The sequence below is a fragment of the Vombatus ursinus genome, unplaced genomic scaffold (assembly GCF_900497805.2).
Source record: "Vombatus ursinus unplaced genomic scaffold, bare-nosed wombat genome assembly UNPS02009205.1, whole genome shotgun sequence".
Taxonomy (NCBI): Eukaryota; Metazoa; Chordata; class Mammalia; order Diprotodontia; family Vombatidae; genus Vombatus; species Vombatus ursinus.
The window spans coordinates 53,049,204-53,069,984 of NW_020948983.1; the positions used below are offsets into that span (position 1 = coordinate 53,049,204).

General features: G+C 38.8%; 1 protein-coding gene across 2 annotated transcripts in view; it reads right to left on the reverse strand.

The window, feature by feature from the left end:
- CA12 (carbonic anhydrase 12) overlaps positions 1-20,781 on the reverse strand; it is a 227,137-nt gene that overhangs the window by 184,168 nt on the left and 22,188 nt on the right. Inside the window, exon 1 of one of the 2 annotated variants that reach the window (XM_027851574.1) lies at positions 4,324-4,398. The exons of the other annotated variant lie outside the window; for it this stretch is intronic. The gene's annotated coding sequence lies outside the window, so the exon portion shown is untranslated. Of the gene's footprint in view, positions 1-4,323; positions 4,399-20,781 lie in introns of those variants that run through there. 2 annotated transcript variants of the gene reach the window in all.

The following is a 20,781-nucleotide window of genomic DNA, read 5'->3' on the forward strand; positions in this document are numbered from 1 at the left end:
AATAAACAAAAAAAATCCATATCCTTCAATCCAATAATTCCATTATAGGGAATGTACAATGAAAGTATTATCAAGAACAACAAAGAGGTTATCTGTGCCAAGATTTTCACATTAGTGTTATATATAATAAAAAAATCAAACCTAAATGACCAACAATAGGTGTGTGCACTGATGTAATGTAAAATAATGGTCTAATGAGATTACAAACAGGCAGATATGAGGAAAGCAATGAAATCTGGAAGGACCTTTCCGAAAGAATACAAAGTAAAAGAGGAAGACTGGGATAATTAGACCCAGGAGGAAGATTGCATGACAATGAATGGATAAGGAATCCTCATAGGGACTTAAGGGGGAATGACTGAGAAATTGTTGTGAATAAACGAATGCCTGCAAAACCATTTAGGAGGTATTTGCTATATGCCAAGTCCTTTGCTAAACACTAGCAATGCGAATTTAAAAGTGAGACTATCTCTCCAGGTAATTATATTTTAATAAGGGGAGGTAATACGTATAGGAGAATGGGAACTAGGGAATAATTATGGTTCCCAGAATAAGAGGTAGAAAAGTTGGGGGCGGGAGTATGGTATACAGGTAGAATGTCAAGAAGATGGCTAGCATGAAAGCATGATCAAGTTAAGTCAATAAACATTTATTAAGTACTTACTATATACCAGGCACTATGCCAGGGCAACTCGGTGGTACTGAGTGCTAGGCCTGGAATCAGGAAGACCTGAGTTCAAATCTGGCCTCAGATACTTACTAGCTGTGTGACCCTGGGCAAGTTACTTAACCCTGTTTGCCTCAGTTTCCTCATCTGTGAAAGGGAGATAATAATACTACCTACCTCCCAGAGTTATGAGGAACAAAAGAAATAATAATGGTAAAGTATTTAATATTAGTTATTAATAGCTATTATTATGTTGAGCACTGGAAATATAAATATAAGTAAAAAAATAGTCCTTGCCCTCAAGAAGCTTACATTCTGAGAGAAGATAACACATAAAAGGAAGCTGAAAATAAGAAGAAGAATAGTTAACATTTATATAATGCTTATTATGTTCTGGGAACTAAGCGCTTTATAATCATTATCTCACATGATCCTCACAGCGACCCTGCAAGATGGATGTTTTTATTTTCTCCATTTTACAGATGAGGATACTGAGGGAAACAGAGGTTAAGTGACTTGCCCAGGGTCATACAGCTACTGTTTGAGGTCAAATTTGAACCTAGCTCTTCCTAACTCCAGCCTGGGCATTTTATTTACTGAGCCGCCGCCAGAGAAGAGGGGGGTAAGGCAGAGAGTGGGGAAGAAGTTGGAAAGAGGAATCTGCTCGGGGACATAGTGGGAAGAGGGGACTAGAGAGTCAGGAGCTGAGCCCCGAGGCACGAAGGAGTGAGCATAGCTGGCTTCCCTAAAATGGAAGTTGTAGAAGGTACTGTCCAATAGCGTGGAAATGGCTACAAGGTGGAGTGATATTCTAAGGTGATATTCTAGGTCTGCTCTGCTCTGAGCCAGGGTCATGCAGATTTCATGGGCTATGGGGATTTGCCCACTAATCAAGACAGATAGCCCCTAGGTTGGCAAGGCAGAAGACAAGAAAATGGCCAGAGTGATATTTTATGTGTTGAAATTAATTAACCTAAATTTAAATACTTATAAGCCAGTTTAGCTGGTTTGTATTAGTATTGAATAAGAAGTTTTAAAATTAAATTATTAATTTTTAATTATTTTTTTAAATGAGAGTAATCAGTTTAGCCTCATGGTCTAAGGGCAGATGGAATGCAAAAGCATATAAGCTGTCACATCTGCATTACCCCACCCCACCCCCGAAAAGCTAACAAAAAAAAAATCCTAACTACAACCACAAATTTGATTTACATAAAACACGAGAAGTTAATTTTATTCTAAAACATATTTTCAGCTTAATATGGTTGTTAGTAGGGGATAAGTAACATAATGTGCTGCCCCAACGGTATATTAAAGACTACAGCTGGAATGGCCATATGTAGCTTGATTACCCAAATGCATCATCTTCCCCAGCTAACATTTATTATGCCCACTCACCCAGAGATACATGGCAGTGTTCCAGGCACTTTAAACATGAAGAAATTCTAGGTAAATGGAATTTACCCTAACTAAATGTTTATTAGTAACATTTTGCTTCTCCTGACCCTCCATTTCTTCTATGAGCTTGAAAAGATCTTGGCAACTGGTCCCATCACTTCCTGGCAAACAGAGGAAGAAGAAATGGAAGTAATATCAAATTTTACATTCTTGGGCTCAAAGATCACTGCAGATGATGACTGCAGCCATGAAATTAAAAGATGCTTGCTGCTTGGAAGAAATGTTATGGCAAATCTGAACAGCATGGTAAGAAGCAGGGACATCATCTTGTTGACAAAGGTCTGTATAGTCAAAAGCTATGTTTTTCCAGTTGCAATGTATAGCTGTGAGAGTTGGACTATAAGGAAAGCTGACAATGCAGAATTGACACTTTAGGACCGTGATGCTGGAGAAGACTTTTGAGAGTCTCTCAGACAGCAAGGGATCAAATCAGTCAATACTTAAAAGAAATTAATTCTGACTCTTCACTGGAAGGTCAAATACTGAAGATGAAGCTTAAATACTTTGGCCACGTGAGAAGATGAGATTCGTTAGAAAAGACCCTGATACTGCGAAAGATTGAAGGCAAAAGGAGAAGAGGAGAGTGGAGGATTAGATGGATAGATAGTGCCATGGCAACAATGAATATGAGCTTGGACAAACTTTGGGAGACAGTAGAGGATAGAAGGGCCTACAATGCTATGGTGCACGGGGTCTCAAAGAGCAAGACTGCATATCTCTTGAATGACTGAACAACAACAACAAAATTTGGGATCTGGTCCTTGCCTGCTTCTCCAAATCGGTTCGAATGTGTTTTATGAAGATTCTAAATTGGAAAACTACAGGCTTCATTCTAAGACCTGGACACCAAAGGACTCCTCCATTTAAATTTGATTCCATTAAACATGTTTGACTAAGAGCCTCCTAGGTGCAAGACACTGAGATATAGGAATTTTTTAAAGCTCTCTGAAATCATGGGAGTAAATGTAAGATAGTGGAATTCTCCCTCCAATGCAAGTCAACAACCCTTCTGTGACTTGGTAGACAAATCTTAGGAAGTTGCCTGAAGCACAGAATGGTTAAAGAGACTTGCTCAGTATGACTCTTTGAACTTAAACTTCCTGACCAGGAACTCTGTTTCCTACCCACTCCTCCACAGCTGCTTCTAAGGCTCTAATAATAAAAACAAACAAAAACAAACAAATAAAAACAAAGTCCCTGTCTCTAAGGAGTTTAGTTAAATCAGTAAGCCCCAGACATTAATTAAGCATTTTAAATGTGCTAGACCTGAGCTAGGAATAGGAATAAAAAGAAAGACAGCTCCTTCCCTTAAGGGGCTTACATCCTAATGCGGGGGAAAAGAACCTAAAAAGGATGGAGCAGAACGTACCTTGTGGAGCTGGGAGGGGCATGGCAGAGAAAAATGTCTAGTCAGGAGCTGAGCCTGAAGAAAAATGAAGGAATGACCATGGTTGATCTGGGTCCTTCCTTAAAATGGAGGCTCCAGGAGGAACTGAACAGAAGAAGGAGACACAGGGATGGAGGGATCTCCTAGGGTGAGAAGGCTGGTGTGGAATGGGGAGAAAGAAGTCTGAGAGTCAGAAGTGGAGCCCAGAACAGAATAAAGGAGTTTACATTCTACTGGATAATTTGCTGCCAATCACTGCACCTGTATAGTTATCAGTCACTCATGTTCTGTCGAAGGGTGTATGATTAGATTACTAAGTCACTGTTTCAGTTATGTTTCTCTTTGGTTATATTTCTCCTGCTTCTACCTTGTGGCAGGTTAAAACCCTATGGGCTCTGGCCCTGGGGACTATTTCCCTTCCCTAGATTATCTTTTAGCCTAGCTTCTTCAGCCTCAGGGGTTATTTCCTTAACAGAGCACTGAGTGAGCCTACTGCATTTATTCCAGACCAGCTTTGCCTCCCCATCCCAACTCCAGCACTTCTCAAATGATCATATACCCAAGACAGTTCACTAAACAGGTTTTTTTCTTCTAATGTATCAGGGAAAACCAAAACAGAAGAAGGAAGTAAACAAAACACTCAATGGGGAGGAAGAGTTGATCATCACAAATAGGGCAATCACAGTAGCCAGTGACATTCTGACTGGCAGGAGCAGGGAGGGGCTTTCTGCTCAAATGCCAGAGAGTGGTGATCCATCCGTATCTGCTCCTCTGCTCAGTCCTGGAAGAAGCTCTCTGAGGGGCACCTCACCTGAGCCAGGTTCAGTCTGTAGCGCTCTCTCTCGCTCGCTCTCTCGCTCTGTCTCTCTCTCTGTCTCTCAGGAATTTGTGCCTCAAAAAACAGAGGGTTAAATAAATGTCAGCTATTAGTATTATTTCTTAAAATGTAAATAGGGCATATGTTTTTCAATAATAACTCATTTGAGAAATCTCATCTTATTGAAGTTGTACTTGGGACCTCTTTAAATCAATTGAAATAAGAAACCAACAAATTGCCAGCTGGTGTGGATGATGGGACCTAAACCCACCTGGTAAACTAACCTTGTTGGGGAAAGCTTTTACTATATATAGTTACATTTAAAGGCACAGGATATGATCCAATGAGTGTCTAAACTCATATGATTACAAACCCTATCATAAATGTACTTCACATTTGTAACTTTTAAGGTTTTCAAATAATGCTGTGAGGTAGGTAGTATGAGTCATCTCCATTTAACAGATAAGGAAAATGATTCTTTAAGACACTAGATAGTGCAATTAGAGTGCTGGACTTGGAGTTTTTACATTCTGAGTTTAAATCTTGCTGAAGTCTTTTACTGGCTGTGTGATCATAAGCAAGTCATTTTATATCTCCCAGACTGTTTCCTCATCTGTAAAATGAGGATAATATTAGTGCTTATTTCGTCTTGTACAAAATAAATGAAATACATGTAAAGTGTTTCGTAAACTTTAAAACACTATGTACATGCTAGTTATTACCATGAAATGACTTGCCCGTGATCACTGGGCCACCAAGTGTCACAAGTAAGTTTTTGAACTCTGGCCTCTTGACCTCAGATTCAGTATCCTTTCATCCTTGCCATTCTATCTTCCCAATGAAAGTTCTACCATATTTAATTCAAGAAATCTTTTATTTCTTCTTGGTCCTAAAACATCATTAGATTTTTCTAAAATAATAGTTCTTCCAAAATCAAATACATATTTTAAGTACTCTCAAAACTTCACTTTTCTTAAAAATTCAGTGAATTTTCAATAATAAATAAGCCCATCTGATTTTTCTTCTCTATTACTCACTCTTTTTCTTGCCTGTAGGCTTTAGCTAAACCAAAATCAGAACAAAGGGAATCAGGAAGTAAAGGGCACAGTCTTACAATAGTGTTTTATGAGTCTATAAAATATATCCCTTCTGCTGGAAACCACTATAGATAAGAAACCCCTAATCTATGGTATTATTCACAAATAAGTAGGTGATGTGCCTGAGCTGTGGTGTGCGATAAATCTGGAAATACAAATGTATATCAAATGTATAATATGTATATGTATATATACATATATATGTCCATATATACACACATATATGCATATAATAGACACAATTGGATGCCTCTTGAATAATTGCCAATGAGGATATAAAAATTTACATATTCATGTGCAAAAGGATTAACAGCCATTCTGGGTAATTTTTGGCCCAAAGCCCACATGAGAATGTGAAAATCTTGTAATTAGAATAAATTAAACAGCCCAGTTAATTGTATAAGATAGATGAAAATTTTTTTAAAAAAACCTCATAACTCTTTGTTCCCCTGAACATACTTTGTACAGTCCTACTTCCATATCTTTGTTCATGTCATTACTCCCCTCAGAAATGTCCTACCCATTTCCTGTACTTATTCTTTTTTAAATCAATTTTATTGATATCTTTTCCTTTTATATCATCTACATTTCCCAATGTGTCCTTCATTCTCCCCTCTCAGAGTGCCCATCTGCTACAACAACACAAAAGAGAAAGAAAACAGTTCAATATCCATAGTCTCCTCATTTCTGTAAAGGAGATGGGGAAAAGGGGTGTTTTCTCCTGTTCCTTCTTTGGAGCTAAGCTTGGCCAAATGAGATAATGTTTGGTAAGTGCTTAGCACAGAGCCTGGCACAAAGTAGGCACTTAATAAATCCTCATCCTTTTTCCCCTCCCTTCATTATAACGTTCAAGTAACAATTTGTATTTTTTATTGTTTTGTTCCTTGGGAGCAGAGACTGTTACCTGCATTATATTTGTATTTTCAGTACACATAATACAGTTATTCCTTCCATATCTCAGGGGTTAGTGGTGTGCCACTATGCCCCTGTGATCTGGAAAATCTGAGTAAAATTTTTTGACCCTCCCTTCATACCAGAGAAGACTTCTTTTTTTTTTCTTATGGGGTGTTTACAGTACCACAGTACCTTATTGTGAAATTTGGGTTAAGTATTTGGTCATGGGCTCTGTGTCATCTGCTGGCCTTTGCGTGTCATCTGCGGCTTCCACAAAACTCCCCAAAAATTCCCATTTAATTTCTTTTGCCAACCCCCAACATAGCAAAACTGCAATGGGGAAATGGAAAAAGTCACGATGTGGAAGGGATAACTGTAGAAACTAATAAATACCTGCCAATTGACTGTTATAATTGTCCTTTCCATTTACATTGTTTTAGCTATTGTGTATATTGTTTTTCTGCTTGTGCTCACTTCATTTAGCCTTCCCACGCATCTCTGTATCCATGTTCATTGTGCCCTAAGGTATTTGTACAAAAGGAAGGTGGTGTCTCAGAATCAGATAGCAATTCCAAGAACTAGAAGTGGAGAGGAAGGAACAGGATCATACAGAGCTGAGCCAAGAACCAGCAGCTCTGGGGCAACCAATAAAAAAAAAGAAAGAAAGAAAGAAGAAAAGAAAGAGAAGGTAGGACTGAACTATGCAGAGAAAGGAGACACCGAGGAGAATTCATTAGCTCTATAAGCATCTGGAAGCAGAAGACGTGGGATGATTCTATCAGCGGTACCAACCAACTCAAAGATTGAGGGAAATATTGGGAAAAAAAAAAGTTCTGCTCTCTCTTCAACTTCCCCTCCTGATGTCTATCAATAAATATGTGTATGTGAGTGCACTCTAATATAATTATATCAAAAGATATAAAAACAAAAGACATCAGTAATTTGAATTTCACCTCAACCATAAAGACGCCTGGGGTTAGCTAGAGATAAAAAGAAGTGTAAATTTAGGCAGAGGGCCTATCTTCTGCCTAAAAGTTGGGAATTTTTCCTAACTAGAGGCTCAGAGTGATTGTGGTTGAACTTACAACTTTTCACCTAAAACTCCCTAAAGCTGCAGAGGAGACAACCATATGGACCTTAGGAGTCATTATGTTCTCTGTAGGCTTAAAACAAACTAATTATTATAATAGGGTGATATACATATAAAATACAGTGTAAATGGAAGATAATCTCAGAAAGAAGGCACTAGCAATGGGTGTGGGGGGATGAGAGATGGAGAGCTGAGAAGCCCTCTTGCAGAAGGTAAGAAGGAGGCCAGGGAAGCAAGAAGGGGGAGGTGTAGAGGTAGGGCATTCCAGATTTGAGAGACAGCCAGTGCAAAAGGAATAAGGAGATGGAGTGTCAGATATGACCAACAGTAACTAGGCCAATGTAGCTGGATGATAAAAAATGTGAAGAGGAATCCAGTATCAGAAGAATGAAGGCAAGATGGGGCCAGGTTTTGAAGGGCTTTAAATGCCAACGAGGATTGTGGTAGAAAGAGTTCTGATGTAGGAAGGTCAATCAAACCCCCCGCCAGTCCAGGATCCTATTGCCAACAGAAGCCTGAAAGTCCGCATTGTAGGAGGGCACAACAGACCTCCTTGAACTCAATCACAGAGGTCACTATACCCCCAATTTCTTTTAGGAACCATTTATGACTCTCATTGATAAATGGGTCCAAACCCTTTTGGAATCCAGAGACTGGGTTGTCTTTGTATCTTTGTATCCCTAGGTCTAGCAAAATATCTTGCTCATAGTAAATGTATTATGTTTGTTGAAATTTTTTTTTACATTTCTCACCTCTACCAAATCTTATGGGTAATTGATTCCATAAGTTTCTCCTGGGGATGAGACGTGGGAGTGTGAATTACTTCTTTTTATGGCACTTACAAGTTTCAACAGGTTTCTCTGGAGAACAAGGAATCTGCTGAACAAGCCTGTGTTCACTTTAGCCTGACCATTCACAGGACCTTAGGAGGTTATGAAGTCCACAGATGTCAAACACATACAACACTACCAAACAGTGCCAGAGCCAGATTAAAATGTGATTGGGAAGTATGTAACAAAATAAATGAAAATACAATCAAATATAGATAATATTACTTTTTAAAACTAAGTCAATATGCAGCCCAGAGAGATCCTTATATACTGATTAATGGCCCCCACTTCTATTTGAATTTAGCACCAAAGATCTAGTCCAACCCCTTTATTCTACAGATGACAAAACTGAGGCCTCCAAGAGATTAAATGACTTTTCCACAGTCACACAAGGAAGTAGGTAACAGGGCTGAACTTTAAATGACATTCTCTGGACTACAGATCCAGCAGTCTTTCCCCTGCGTCCCACTACCTAAATGTTTCAATCCTGAGCTTTCTTAGCCTCTACCTTTCTATACTCACGAATCTCAGTCTTTTTTAGTATATCCTCATATGAGGCTTTGATGTTTCCCCAAATGAGCAAGCAAACAAAAATATGAAACACCTACTGTAGAACCCAAATTAACGTGCACTTGTCTGTGCTTTCAGCTGACAACAGCCTATTCTGGGATGAGGATGAAGAAATTAACATTGGTAAGGAAATATAGTTTTTTAATTTCCTTCCTTTCCCCCTACCAGTTGCTATTTCCCAGAGAACAAAGGATGGCCAAAAGGCAAGAGAAAGACAAAGGAAGGTGGAATATGTCATATTATTATTACTTATTCTCATTCTCATTGGGAAAAAAAATTTTTAGGGGCAGCAAGGTGGTATAGTAGATAGAATTTCAGCCTTGGAGTCAGGAGGATCTGAGTTCAAATTTGCCTCAGACACATAACACTAACTAGCTGTGTGACCCTGGGTAAGTCACTTTACCTCAACTGCCTCACCAAAAAAAAAAAAAAAAAAAAAAGGTTTAGTCTGAATTAATGAAAAATACAGCATGAAAACTGGGAGAGAGGAGTGGGTTCTATTTAAAAGATAACATAGTTTAAATAAAGTGGTGGTCTAGGTTCCTAAGGGTTGAGAAATGAGGACTGAGGAAATGGAGGCAAAGAAGAATTAACTTTAAATGTGGCCTCACAATATGGTGATGGACTCGGAGTCAAAAGAGCTGGATTCAAGTTCTCCCTCTGCCATTAATTCACAGATTGACATTGGGCAAGTCACACTCCCTCTTCATCTAGAAAACAATTACCCCTGATGAGGTTGTATAGGACAAGAAGAAAAGGGAAAGGACTTATGAAGAAGGAAATTCTGGAAATTTTGGAAATAATGAGAAGGCCAGAAATTGAACTGAAAGAAGGGGAAATTAGTATTACCCCAGGAATAACTGATGAAGAAGAAGAAAGCTTTGAGCTAGAAAAAGAGGAGGAGGAACATCTCGAGATGTTATGGTCAACTGTGTGATACAGTGTGTTCACAGATCCTTCAAAAGATAGAGGAGCTAATTATTTGTAAACAATTATATATTTTCACTGAAGAAAAGTAGACACCTAAACTGCCTAGCTTTGTGAAATAATTTAAACACTATTTTGGTGAAGGATTTTTGTTCTAGTTTAGTATCAAAAGAATCTATGATTAACCTGTTGAATTAGAAATGGTTCACTGCCCAAGGACTTCAAGTGCATGTTTTGTTCAGTGTCAACAATAAAATAAGCAAGTCTTCATAATCACACAATTGATCTGATGAGCTAAAAATGCTAATGAGACTGGAGGCTGAGGGAAAGATGCATATTGTCAGCATCAGGAAGGTGATAATCTGGTTGCATTCTTCTCTGGTCAGACCACATCTACGGTCTTGAGTTCAGTTCTAGGTACCACATTTTAGGAAGAATATTGATAAGCTGGAGAGCATCCTAGATGAGGGCAATGAGGATGACACAGGGTTACAAGTTTATGTCAGATGAGTACTAACTGAAGGATCTAAGAATGCTTAGCTTAGGGAAAAAAAGTCTCAAGGAAAAGCATGTGTTCAGGTATTGGAAAGGAGCAGTTTGACTTGTTCTGTTTGGCAGAAGTTGGAGCAGTGGGTGGGGGGTACACAGAGGTAAATTTAGACTTGATACGAAGAAAATACCTTAACAAATTAGAATCCAAAGTGGAATGGGCTGCTTGGGGAGGTTTTGGGGTTCCATTCACCAGAGGTTTTCAAGCAAAGACTGAATGAACACTTGTCTGCTCTGGTGTATTGGAAATTCTTGTCTAGATATGGGTTAGACAAGATGGCGCCTAAGGTCCCTTTCAACTTGGAGCTTCTGTGGCTCAGAATTCAGTGCTCTTGCTATTGCATGTAATAACTGCCTCTATCTTTGGATACCTAGGTAGTTGTATTGATGATTTCTAAGGTCCCTCTCTGATCTAAAGGTTACAGTATCCAGACCTGAAAAGAACCTTTTAGATCAAATCCAATTCAGTTGTTTCAGGTAGCCATTGAAATAAAGCTATCAGCATGCAAATTACAAAAACATCTTGGACACTGGAACTGGGAGAGACCTTAGATATCATTTAGTTTTACCTCCTCTCCTCATATCAGAGAGAAGGAAATGAAACTCAGAGAAATGGGGCCATAATAGGCTATTCATTAACATGGGTGGCAAGAAGACCGGTACAAAACAATGCATCATTAGCCTAACTTGAGTCATTGTAATAGGTGCTTTGAAAATACTACAATTTCATTTCTTTAAAGAAACATTCTATCATTTCTTGCTAATTTAGACCAAACACTCCCACAATGCTTCTGAATCTGGCAGGTTTGTTTAATTGCAATCTGAGAAATGGTAAACAGCAGTATCAATAGAGCTGCTTCCTCAGGAAGCCAGGACCAGTTGTTCTGACTCAACCCCTTCAAAGACCAAAGAGTGGTCAATTCTACTGATTATGCTTTCTTTCCTCCCACAGGACTTATTGTGGGGATCATTGTGGATATGTGTCAATAATTATTTTGCTTGTGGCATTGACTGTGGTCTTCTTAAAGAAGAAGGAGAAAAAGTAAGGAAAGAGCCATTGCACAGAGCATTGGAGAATGAGGTGGGACTTGACTGTGGAGAGGAAGAGGGGAGGAAAGCATTCCAGGTATGCTCAGTGCTTGGAGAAAAAAGTGTCATGGCATTTGTCATTTCAGTTGAAGAAATGAAAAACAAAATGAATTGTCCAAAAGCATAAGCTTTTTAAAACAATTCCATATTTTAAAAAAGTGAGATGATTTTGCTCCATTCTGAAAACATGATATCCCACCTCACCCCTAAACTTTCAATGTCCCAAATCAACCTTTGATCCCTATGTTGCAAAATCCAATGTCATTTTATTCAAACAGGGATGTCACAGGAATTATATGACTCTTAAGGTGTATCTTCTTGATTGTTACAGAACAGATGTGAGATAGGAATGATAGCTAAAATGTCCTCCTGTCCTCCTCTCCCTTTCCTTTTCATTCTCATTGGCACCATCCCAGATCAGGCCTTCATTACCTCTGGCCTAGACTATTGCAATAGCCTCCTAAGTAGCCTCCCCACCTCCATTCTTCCCCCTCTCTAATATACCCTTCACATCAGTGCCAAAATAGTTCTTCCAATGAATATATCTGACCATGTCACCCAATTGATCAAAAAACTTCAATGGGTCCTTATTAGCTATTGGATAAGATACAAACTCCCTAGATTGGAATTTAAGGTCTTCCATAATCTTTCTTCCTGACTAATTTTTTCTGTCTTTATTTCACACACACACACACACACACACACACACACACACACACACACACACATGCGTGTGCGCCGGTGCTGTTTCCCTGTTTTTTTTCTTGCATTCCCTCATCTCCATGTCCCCATGCATTTGCCTAGGATTAAGTTATCCATCCTTATCTTTGCATTGAAATTCTCTGCTTTCAAGGTCCAGCTCAGGTGCTATCTCTTACATGAAGCCTTTCCTGATCTCTCCAATTAAAAGTAATCCCCCATTCCTCAGATTTTCTCCAAATGCATTGTCTGGATCAAATGAAGTAATATATGTAAAGCAGCACAATGTTGGCACATAGTAGGAGCTTTAATAAATGTTCTTTCTGTCCCCTGCCTTCCCTTCTGTATCTCTCCTTTGCTCCTACTGTTATATCTTGTATCACATTTATTTGTAAATCCGTGACATTTTTTCTATTAGACTACAAACTCCTTGAGAGAAGGAACTGTATCATTTTTTTTTGTATCCTCAGTTCCTAACACAGAGCCTTTGACTGGACCCAGAAACAATGGGATTTTGGGAGGATAAGAGCTTTAGCTCTATCCACATGCCTGTGAATCACCATTTATTATGGAAGTAATGGGGGGGGGGTAAGACGGTAACTAGGGGACAAACACTCACAAGGGTGTACCTGTTTTTCAATGCCAAGCAGTCTGGGATTGAATCCAAGATTATAGGAGTCTTAGCATGCATTATACCTATTCATTTTCTCTAGTAATCAACTTGAAAATCTCAATGTAAGATTGCTGAGTGCTACGATGTCTACTTTCTGTGCCTTCCAAACACTAGGGTCCAGAACCCTGGAAGCTTCTAAGAAGCAGGAGGGATATCAGCATAACCCTTATCCTGATTTCTAGGTTGGATCTCAGTTAGTCTAAGATTCTAGGAGTAGAGATAGTCAATGACTTTCTGTGCTCCAAACTTACACACACTTTCTGGGTCACTGTGCTATTTGCTGTTGTCTAATGATGCCTCTGATTGTCCCCCATTATCTTGGCCTAAAGGTTCTAGTGCCTCTTATACCACTTCTAGCCAAGTAATTAAACTTGAGCCTCAATTTACTCACCTGGAAAATGGGGATAATTTTACCTGTCCTGCTTACCTCACATACTTGTGATCAAATGTGACAGTGTATGTGAAAACCCAGTACTGCTACACACATGTAAGTCATTATTATGTTTGATTCTTTAAAAAAAAAAAGCCTGTGTAGCTGCTTGAAAATATGTGGTAGATAAGCTCATTATGATTATCCAGCTATCATCTTGAGAAGGTAGGGAATCAATTTAAACCTGCATCTGATAATAGTTTCACTTTCCTTTCTGCATTGGGTGCCAGGTTATATCTTCATCTGGCTGAAGCACTCTCATTTTCTTATATGTGAAATATGTTCTATATGTATCTTTTTCTCTTGTCTGTTTAAAAAAAGTAGCCTTAGTATTGAGATAATAATGCTCCCAAAGATCTATAAAAAGCCAACACTTTGCCTTTAATATTTGGTAATGCAGAGTTAGCCAAATACAAACACGCTTTTTCATTTTAAAATAGAACCTTCTTTCTTGAAATGAAAATATTTTCCAAATAAGCACCTTGGGAACAAGGATTTTTCTCTGCCTCTTTTTATATCCTCAGGGATTAGCACAATGCCTGACACAGTAGGGAGTTATTTAATAAATGCTAGTTGACTGACTGACTGATTAGGAATGGACTGAGGAGGCTGGGAAACTGACAAACTCTGCCTGATCCATTTATTAACACTCAGAGCCCAAGGCCTCATGGGCTTTGCACCAGATATGGACATCTTGGGCATTGGAGTACTCCCTCTCCCTGCCCCAAAGTATAGAGACTACCATCCCTATGCCCTGAAAATGCTCTGCTGGATTGTACCCTAGTGAGGGTTGAGGGGCAAAGGTTGGGACCTAGGATATAGTAAGAGAATGGTATTGAAAACCTAAGAAGGTGATGGGAGTATGAAGAGGAAATAGATTTCCCCCCTCCCCACAATTCCTAGCACCCCTGTACCCATAATCCCTATGGGTAGATTTGTATAACAAATGGCTGCCTTTGGTCTGTGCCCATTTTTGTTTTTTTATGGAGCCTTCCAGGGTATAGTCCCAGATGGTAGGACGATAGTAACTAAGGATAGGTGGGGCTGAGAATAGCTGCATTAAAAATCATAGACTTCAAATCTGAACCTTATTTCTCTGAAGATCACCTACCTAACAAAACTCAGCCATCCAAAACACAAGGGAAAACTAAAAAGTAAGAAAAAAATTTTAAGAGGTCCCTTAAGTAGACAAAATAGCTATAATAGAGTCTACTCATAGGAGAGAAGTAAGCTCACTCAGAACTTATTTATTCTTATTTTAAATGCAAGTCTAATGAGCCCCCAGAAGATAAGCAGCAGCTTTATCAAAGTGTCTTGTATAACGTAGATGCTCTATGAAAATTTATAGAATCAAATTGAAGCAGTAAATTAGAAAGCCACTGAGGACAGGGAAAGGGATAGCTGGCAGTGTGTCTGCAAAACACTGACTCTCCATTTTAAAAAGGGTGCAAAAACTCAGAAAACCATCTGGGACTACAAGGTAGGGGCAAACAGCCCCACGTAATGCAATGACTCCTGAGAGCATCACAGTACATGATGGGTATCTATAATGATGGACCTGAATCATGAAGGTTAAATTATATTCAATGTAGTCTATTTAAGAAGGCAAAGAAGTGTGTCCTATACTTAAGAAACCTTTGTTGCCACAATGAATAAATTTTTTAAAAGATATTGGTACTTGAAGACAAAAGCTTTGCCTCTCTAGAAAATTCATCGATGTGGGATCTTTCTTTACCCGAAGATGCTAAAGAGAAGATGCATCCAATCATAAAGTGCTATAAAAATGTGAATGACAGCGTGAGGTAGGGGGAAATGCACTGGATTTAGTTTCAGGAAAAATCTGGGTTTGAAGCCCATTTCTAAACCCACTGTGTAACCATAGACAAATTACTAAACATCTTGTAATCTGTTGCATTATCTATAAAGTTAGCTGTAGCAGCTAACTCAAGGGGTTGTGAAGACGAATGAGATTCAATATGTACAATGCTTTGCAAGTGTTAATGCTCTATGCAAATGCCTATATTTATTATTGTACATGTTAGTTAAGAGGTGCACTGGATAGAATATGGGATCTGGAGGATCGATTAGTAAATGGTTAAAAACCAGCTCTCTGAAAAGAAAAATAAAACCAGGGAGATAGGACACACTTTTAAATTTAACCTGTAGTATTAACATTTCCTCCATCACTTTCTGAAATCTAGACAATTAATAAAACAATAAATCAAGCCCAGGGTTGCAGCATTTGTTGTTTTTTTCCAAGTGTAAATGCTCACTTTGATAATTTAACAAAGGGTTCTTACCAACCAGTTAGAGCTGGTTCCATCACATCACTGACCTAGACTCAGGAAGAACTGGGCTGAAATTCAGCCTCAAACATTTGCTGCTGTGTGACCCTGGGCAAATCACTTAACCTCTTGGTGCCCCCATTTCCTCATCTGTAAAACGGCGATAATAACAGCAACTACCTACCAGGGCCATTGTGAGGACAAAATGAGATGATGTTTGTAAAGTGTTTTGCAAACCTTCAAGCCTATATAAATGCCAGATATTATTATACATACATACAATATTATCATATGTTTTAATACATGTATTATTACTGTTGCACTATCTGAAGCATTGGTGAGCTTTGAATCTCAGAAAAAAAGAATTCAAATAAAGACCCTGAAATAAAGGAATCAGAAATTCCCTGCTCTAATTTCTATTTGTTGACTTTACTTTCATCTAATCTGAAGTTAAGTCGTAATTGTTCTCATGTAATTTTCCAGACTTGAGGAATGTCAAGTCTCCTCTTTAATATCAGTATAGTATCAATATAGTATCAAAGGAGATATAGAAAAAAGCATGGAGACAACATTGGTGACAATTCAGTCTGAGGTAGTTCATTGTGCCCCGAGGAAACCTCCCCTATTCTTGAAACAAAGAGGCCAATAAGAGGTAGGGAACAAGGAGATTAGTACTCTGATTAGATGACTATTGTCTAGAGTAGATTGGTGGGAATTCTCGAGAAAAATGACATCTGTCTGCCTTCATTCCAGTTACTTCATTAGGGATAAGAAAAGAGTCAATAAAAACCTTTAGTCATCAGTAGCAAAGTCAACTGCTGAGAGGTGTGAAAGCAAAAACATATGATTGGAGTAAGTTACTCCCTGCTTGCAGTTTATATATTTTCATAAATTTAACCAAAACTCCATTAGAAATGAAAGGAAGCAAATAATAGAGAACTGAACACATCAGTTACGAGATTCAAGCTCAGGAGGAGACTTTTTGTTAAATTCAGCCTTGCTTTATTGCTCCATTTGCTTTTTTATACAAAATGCTTTTTTTTGAAAGAGAGAGAGTAAGAGAGAGATTGAGAGGGGAGAAAGATTGAAAGAGAGAGAGGGAAACAGAGGGAGGGAGAGAGAGAGAGATAAAGAGAGAGTAATTGATTGATTCATTTCCTCTTCCGCATTTTAACAATATCCCCTCTTATGTGTGGAATAGGAGCACTGTCTTGGAATCATACTTCCTGGGTTCAAATCCACCTCTTTAACTTACTATCTGTATAGTTGTAGGCAAAACACTTTACCCCATTGGGCAACAGTTTCCTTCTCTGTAAAATGAGGGGAGTTGGACTAAATGATCTCTGAAATTTGCTTTCTACTCCAGATCTATCATCCTGTTTATGAACTTTTGACTCCTCCTGAAGGAGATTCATCATCTTATTTTCTGTGTTATTTATTGGCTTTGGGGGCATTTATGTAAAATGGCCAATATGATGAAGATTTGGACATTTTAAAAAGGTACCTCTGGCTAAAAATTAAAACATGATAAGGTTATCAATATCATTGATCAATGGGTTGTCTGTTTTTTTTCCCCCCAAGGGAGAAGAGGCATGGGAAAAGAAAGGAAGCACAGCAATTGAATGTTGAATTGACCTGAAACAAGAAGTAATTTGTATTCAGGCTAATAACATGTGAATATATAGCTCTTTCAAATGTTTTATAAATGAGTGCCAGATTTTGCTACAGAGAACATTTTTACATACTGTGTTTACTAAATCCTTGCTGATCACTCGAAATAACTGGCCACAGCTAATAGACATTATATGTTCTCTTTAAAACAACTTTTTCCAGTTTTTCCTTTGAAATGTGCATTATAGTTCAGTTTCCAGGAGTCTTTTATGCGGTTTAGAAGTGTTAGACTTGGAGTCAGATCTAGGTTCAGAAGTCCCAGCCCTACTACTTCAGCTCAAAACATTTATTTTAAAAAGCATTTATTAAGGGCAGCTAGGTGGCACAGTGGATAGAGCTCCAGCCTTAGAGTCAGGAGGACTTGAGTTCAAATCCAGCCCCAGATACTTGACACTTACTGTGTGACTCTGGGCAAGTCACTTAACCCTGATTGCTCACCAAAAAAAAAGCATTTATTAAATACCTACTTGTACACAGGCCACTAGGTGGTCTAAGATGTACTAGGCGTTGAGGATACAAAGGCAAAAAATGAACAGGCTTGTACTGTCCTTGAGGGATACAAAATATCCGCCAGTAGGTCTCAAACTACATAGCATAGTATCAATTAATCAACAAACATTTATTAAGCACCTCCTGTGTGCCAGGCACTGTGCTAAGTGATGAGGCAACAAAATGGCAAAAGACAGTCCTTACCCTCAAGGAACTTACAGTCTAATGAGGGAGACAACATGCAAATAAACATATACAAAGCAAGGTATATATAGGATAAACAGGAAATAACCAACAGAGGGATTGGGGAAGGTTTCCTGTAGCAGGTGGGATTTTAGTTGGGACTTAAAGGAAGCCAGGAAGGTCTACAGTCAGAGCCCAGGAGGGAGAGTACTCCAGGCATGGAGGACAGCCAGAGAAATGGCCAGACCTTAGAGTTGGAGTGTCTGGGCCTTAAGAAATCATAGCACATGATGGGAGAATCAGGAGAGTTTTCCTATTTAATACAGTGTAAGTACCATGCAGTTCAAGACCCACCCAGCTAGTTACAGTGCACAACCTTTTGATGACCACTAATATACACAGATAAGTAAATGCAAGACATTTGAGGAGGGAAATAACACTGATAACTGTGAACCTTGACAGAAGATAAAGGTTCTGATAGGCAGAAATGAAGAAGGAGAGCATTACAGGCGTTGGGGATGGCACTTGAAAGGGGAAGAATTTGACTGGGATAGTCAGGTAGCACAGTGAATAGAGAGCTGGGCCTGAAGTCAAGAAGCCCTGAGTTCAAATGTTATCTCAAATATTTACTAGCTGTGTGACCCTGGACAAGTAACTTAATCACTGTCTGCCTCAGTTTCCTCAAATGTAAAATGAGGATAATAATAGCACCTATCCCCCAGGGTTGTTGTGAGGATCAAATGAGATAATAATTGTAAAGTAGTTAGTATAGTGTGTGGCACATAGTAGGTGCTATATAAATGTTATGATAACTATGAAAGAATATTGAGTTTCGGAAAGTTTTTTTCATTTAAGATTTCAATAGATATAGATGACAATTGTTAAAAGACAGGCCTTGAGTAATTGCCAAATGAGTAATTGCCTAAGTATTATAGGAAAGTTCTATATTTCTATAGTTCTATATTTCTAAAGTTCTGTATTACCTAAGTACTATAGGAGTTCTTAGGAAAGATAGACTATTTCAGGCTTGGGGGTATAAAACCTTTGACTGTGGAAAAGGCTTTTCAAAAGACATGAAATTTGAGCTGGGCCTTCAGAAGGAAATTAGCATAGCAGGAATTGTACTTCATAGACCATACATGAGAATAGACCTGGAGAGGACATCCTCTTGGGTGAGAACTACCCTGCCAACTTCTAAGGACATGGGTGGCTCACTGCTAATAATAAAGCAGTAATAATGCCATCCCTTTATTGGCCACTTAAAAGGAAAAGCAACCAATTCAGATTTTAAAAAGGCCTACCCTCTGTCTATCCTCTGTCATTCTCTCTTTTCCTCTTGGCATGTCAGAACTCTTGAAAGCCTCTTCCTGGCGGCAGAAATGGCAAACTGCTGAAATAAGGCCGACCTCCCCATGCACTAGCTTAGGGGTGCTTGAGAATGGGTTCCAGAGCCCTGGCTGCTGCTTTGAATTTCTTTCCTGAGCATAGGTGTCTGACTGGTGAGCCTAAGATGGACATTTTGGTCTTCCAGGAAATCTTACAAGTTCAAGGGTTGCAAGCTGCTGGGCCTTTAGTAGATGGCAGCTATACTTCAGGAAGACCCCCTTGCCAGTTCAGGAATGCTTCATGGAAAAGATCATCTGCAAGAGCATGGACCTGGTTATTTATAGGTTTTCTTTGCCATTATAACATATATTCCTTGAGGGCAGGGACAGATTTTTGTGTTTCTTTGTAACCCAAGTGCTAAGCATTAAATGCTTAATAAATGTTTGATGGAAGGTAGGGCAGATTGGGGGAAGGGGTATTCAGAATGCTGGTTGTCTTGGGGTAGGGGGAGGGGAAAGATGAGGAGAAAATTTGGAACTCAAAATCTTGTGGAACTGAATGTTGAAAACTAAAAATAAATAAATTATTTGTAAACAAATAAACAAACAAACAAATAAATAAATAAATGTGTGACTCTCTCTTAGTGCCTTTCTAATAGGCATGTTCTGGCCCCATTCAGAGCCAGGCTGCTATATCTTCCCATCGAGATTCTAGGGGACTCAGAGGGCTTGAAGTATCTCTTCTATATAGTGGCTCAAATTCTCTCAGGCCCTTTTCTCCATTTTTTGTGATCACTAACTGGCACCCAGTTCCATTTCAGTATTTATCACTGATTGGCTTCTACAAAGTGATGCTTATTTCAAAGATATAGCAAGAATAAATGTATAAACATTTTCCCAATACTCTGGAGGCATAATTCTTCCTATAGCACTGCAGTCTCCACAAAATTTAGTCCAGTTTCTACACAGCATTGGTCCTACTAAGTTCATGGCCAGATATGGTTGGTATGACTGCAAGATGAACCTGCATCTCAGCTACTCCTGAGCTTGAATCCCAAAGGTCATTCCCAAAGGTTGCTCCTTCCTCCTCAGAGCACTGATGCTGTGTTGACTACAAAATTGAAGTCTGGAAAGATGCACTACATCTTTGTAATGGGTGTAGACTCAACTCCTTTCATTGCTTGCCAAGGGCACTGAGGCAAAGATGTCATTTCAGAGAGCCTCCACTTCAACACATGGTTAGTCAACTAGAAGCATTTACACAATGCCTATAACTTTTCTGGTCTCTCCGAGCCACTTCTTTTATACGTCACTACAATTCTCAAGGGGCAATGACGAGATACATGGAATTTATGGGTAGGAAGCAGCATATTACCTATAAGAATTTATGTATGATGTCATTAGAAAGAAGAGAGATATGACTGAAAAAGGAGATGAGCTGAGTACTATGCTATTATAATGGCCAACATCGACCCCAGATGAGAGATGAGGAAATGCATCTCCCTCCTTTTTTTGGAGACATGGGACTGTGTATATGGAATGTTATCCCCACTACTGGGTGTGATGAATTTATAGGCTGATTTTGCTTTTGCTTTTTTATGGAATATATATTTTTAAAATCAATATTTTTTTCTTTATTACTAGGGAAGGG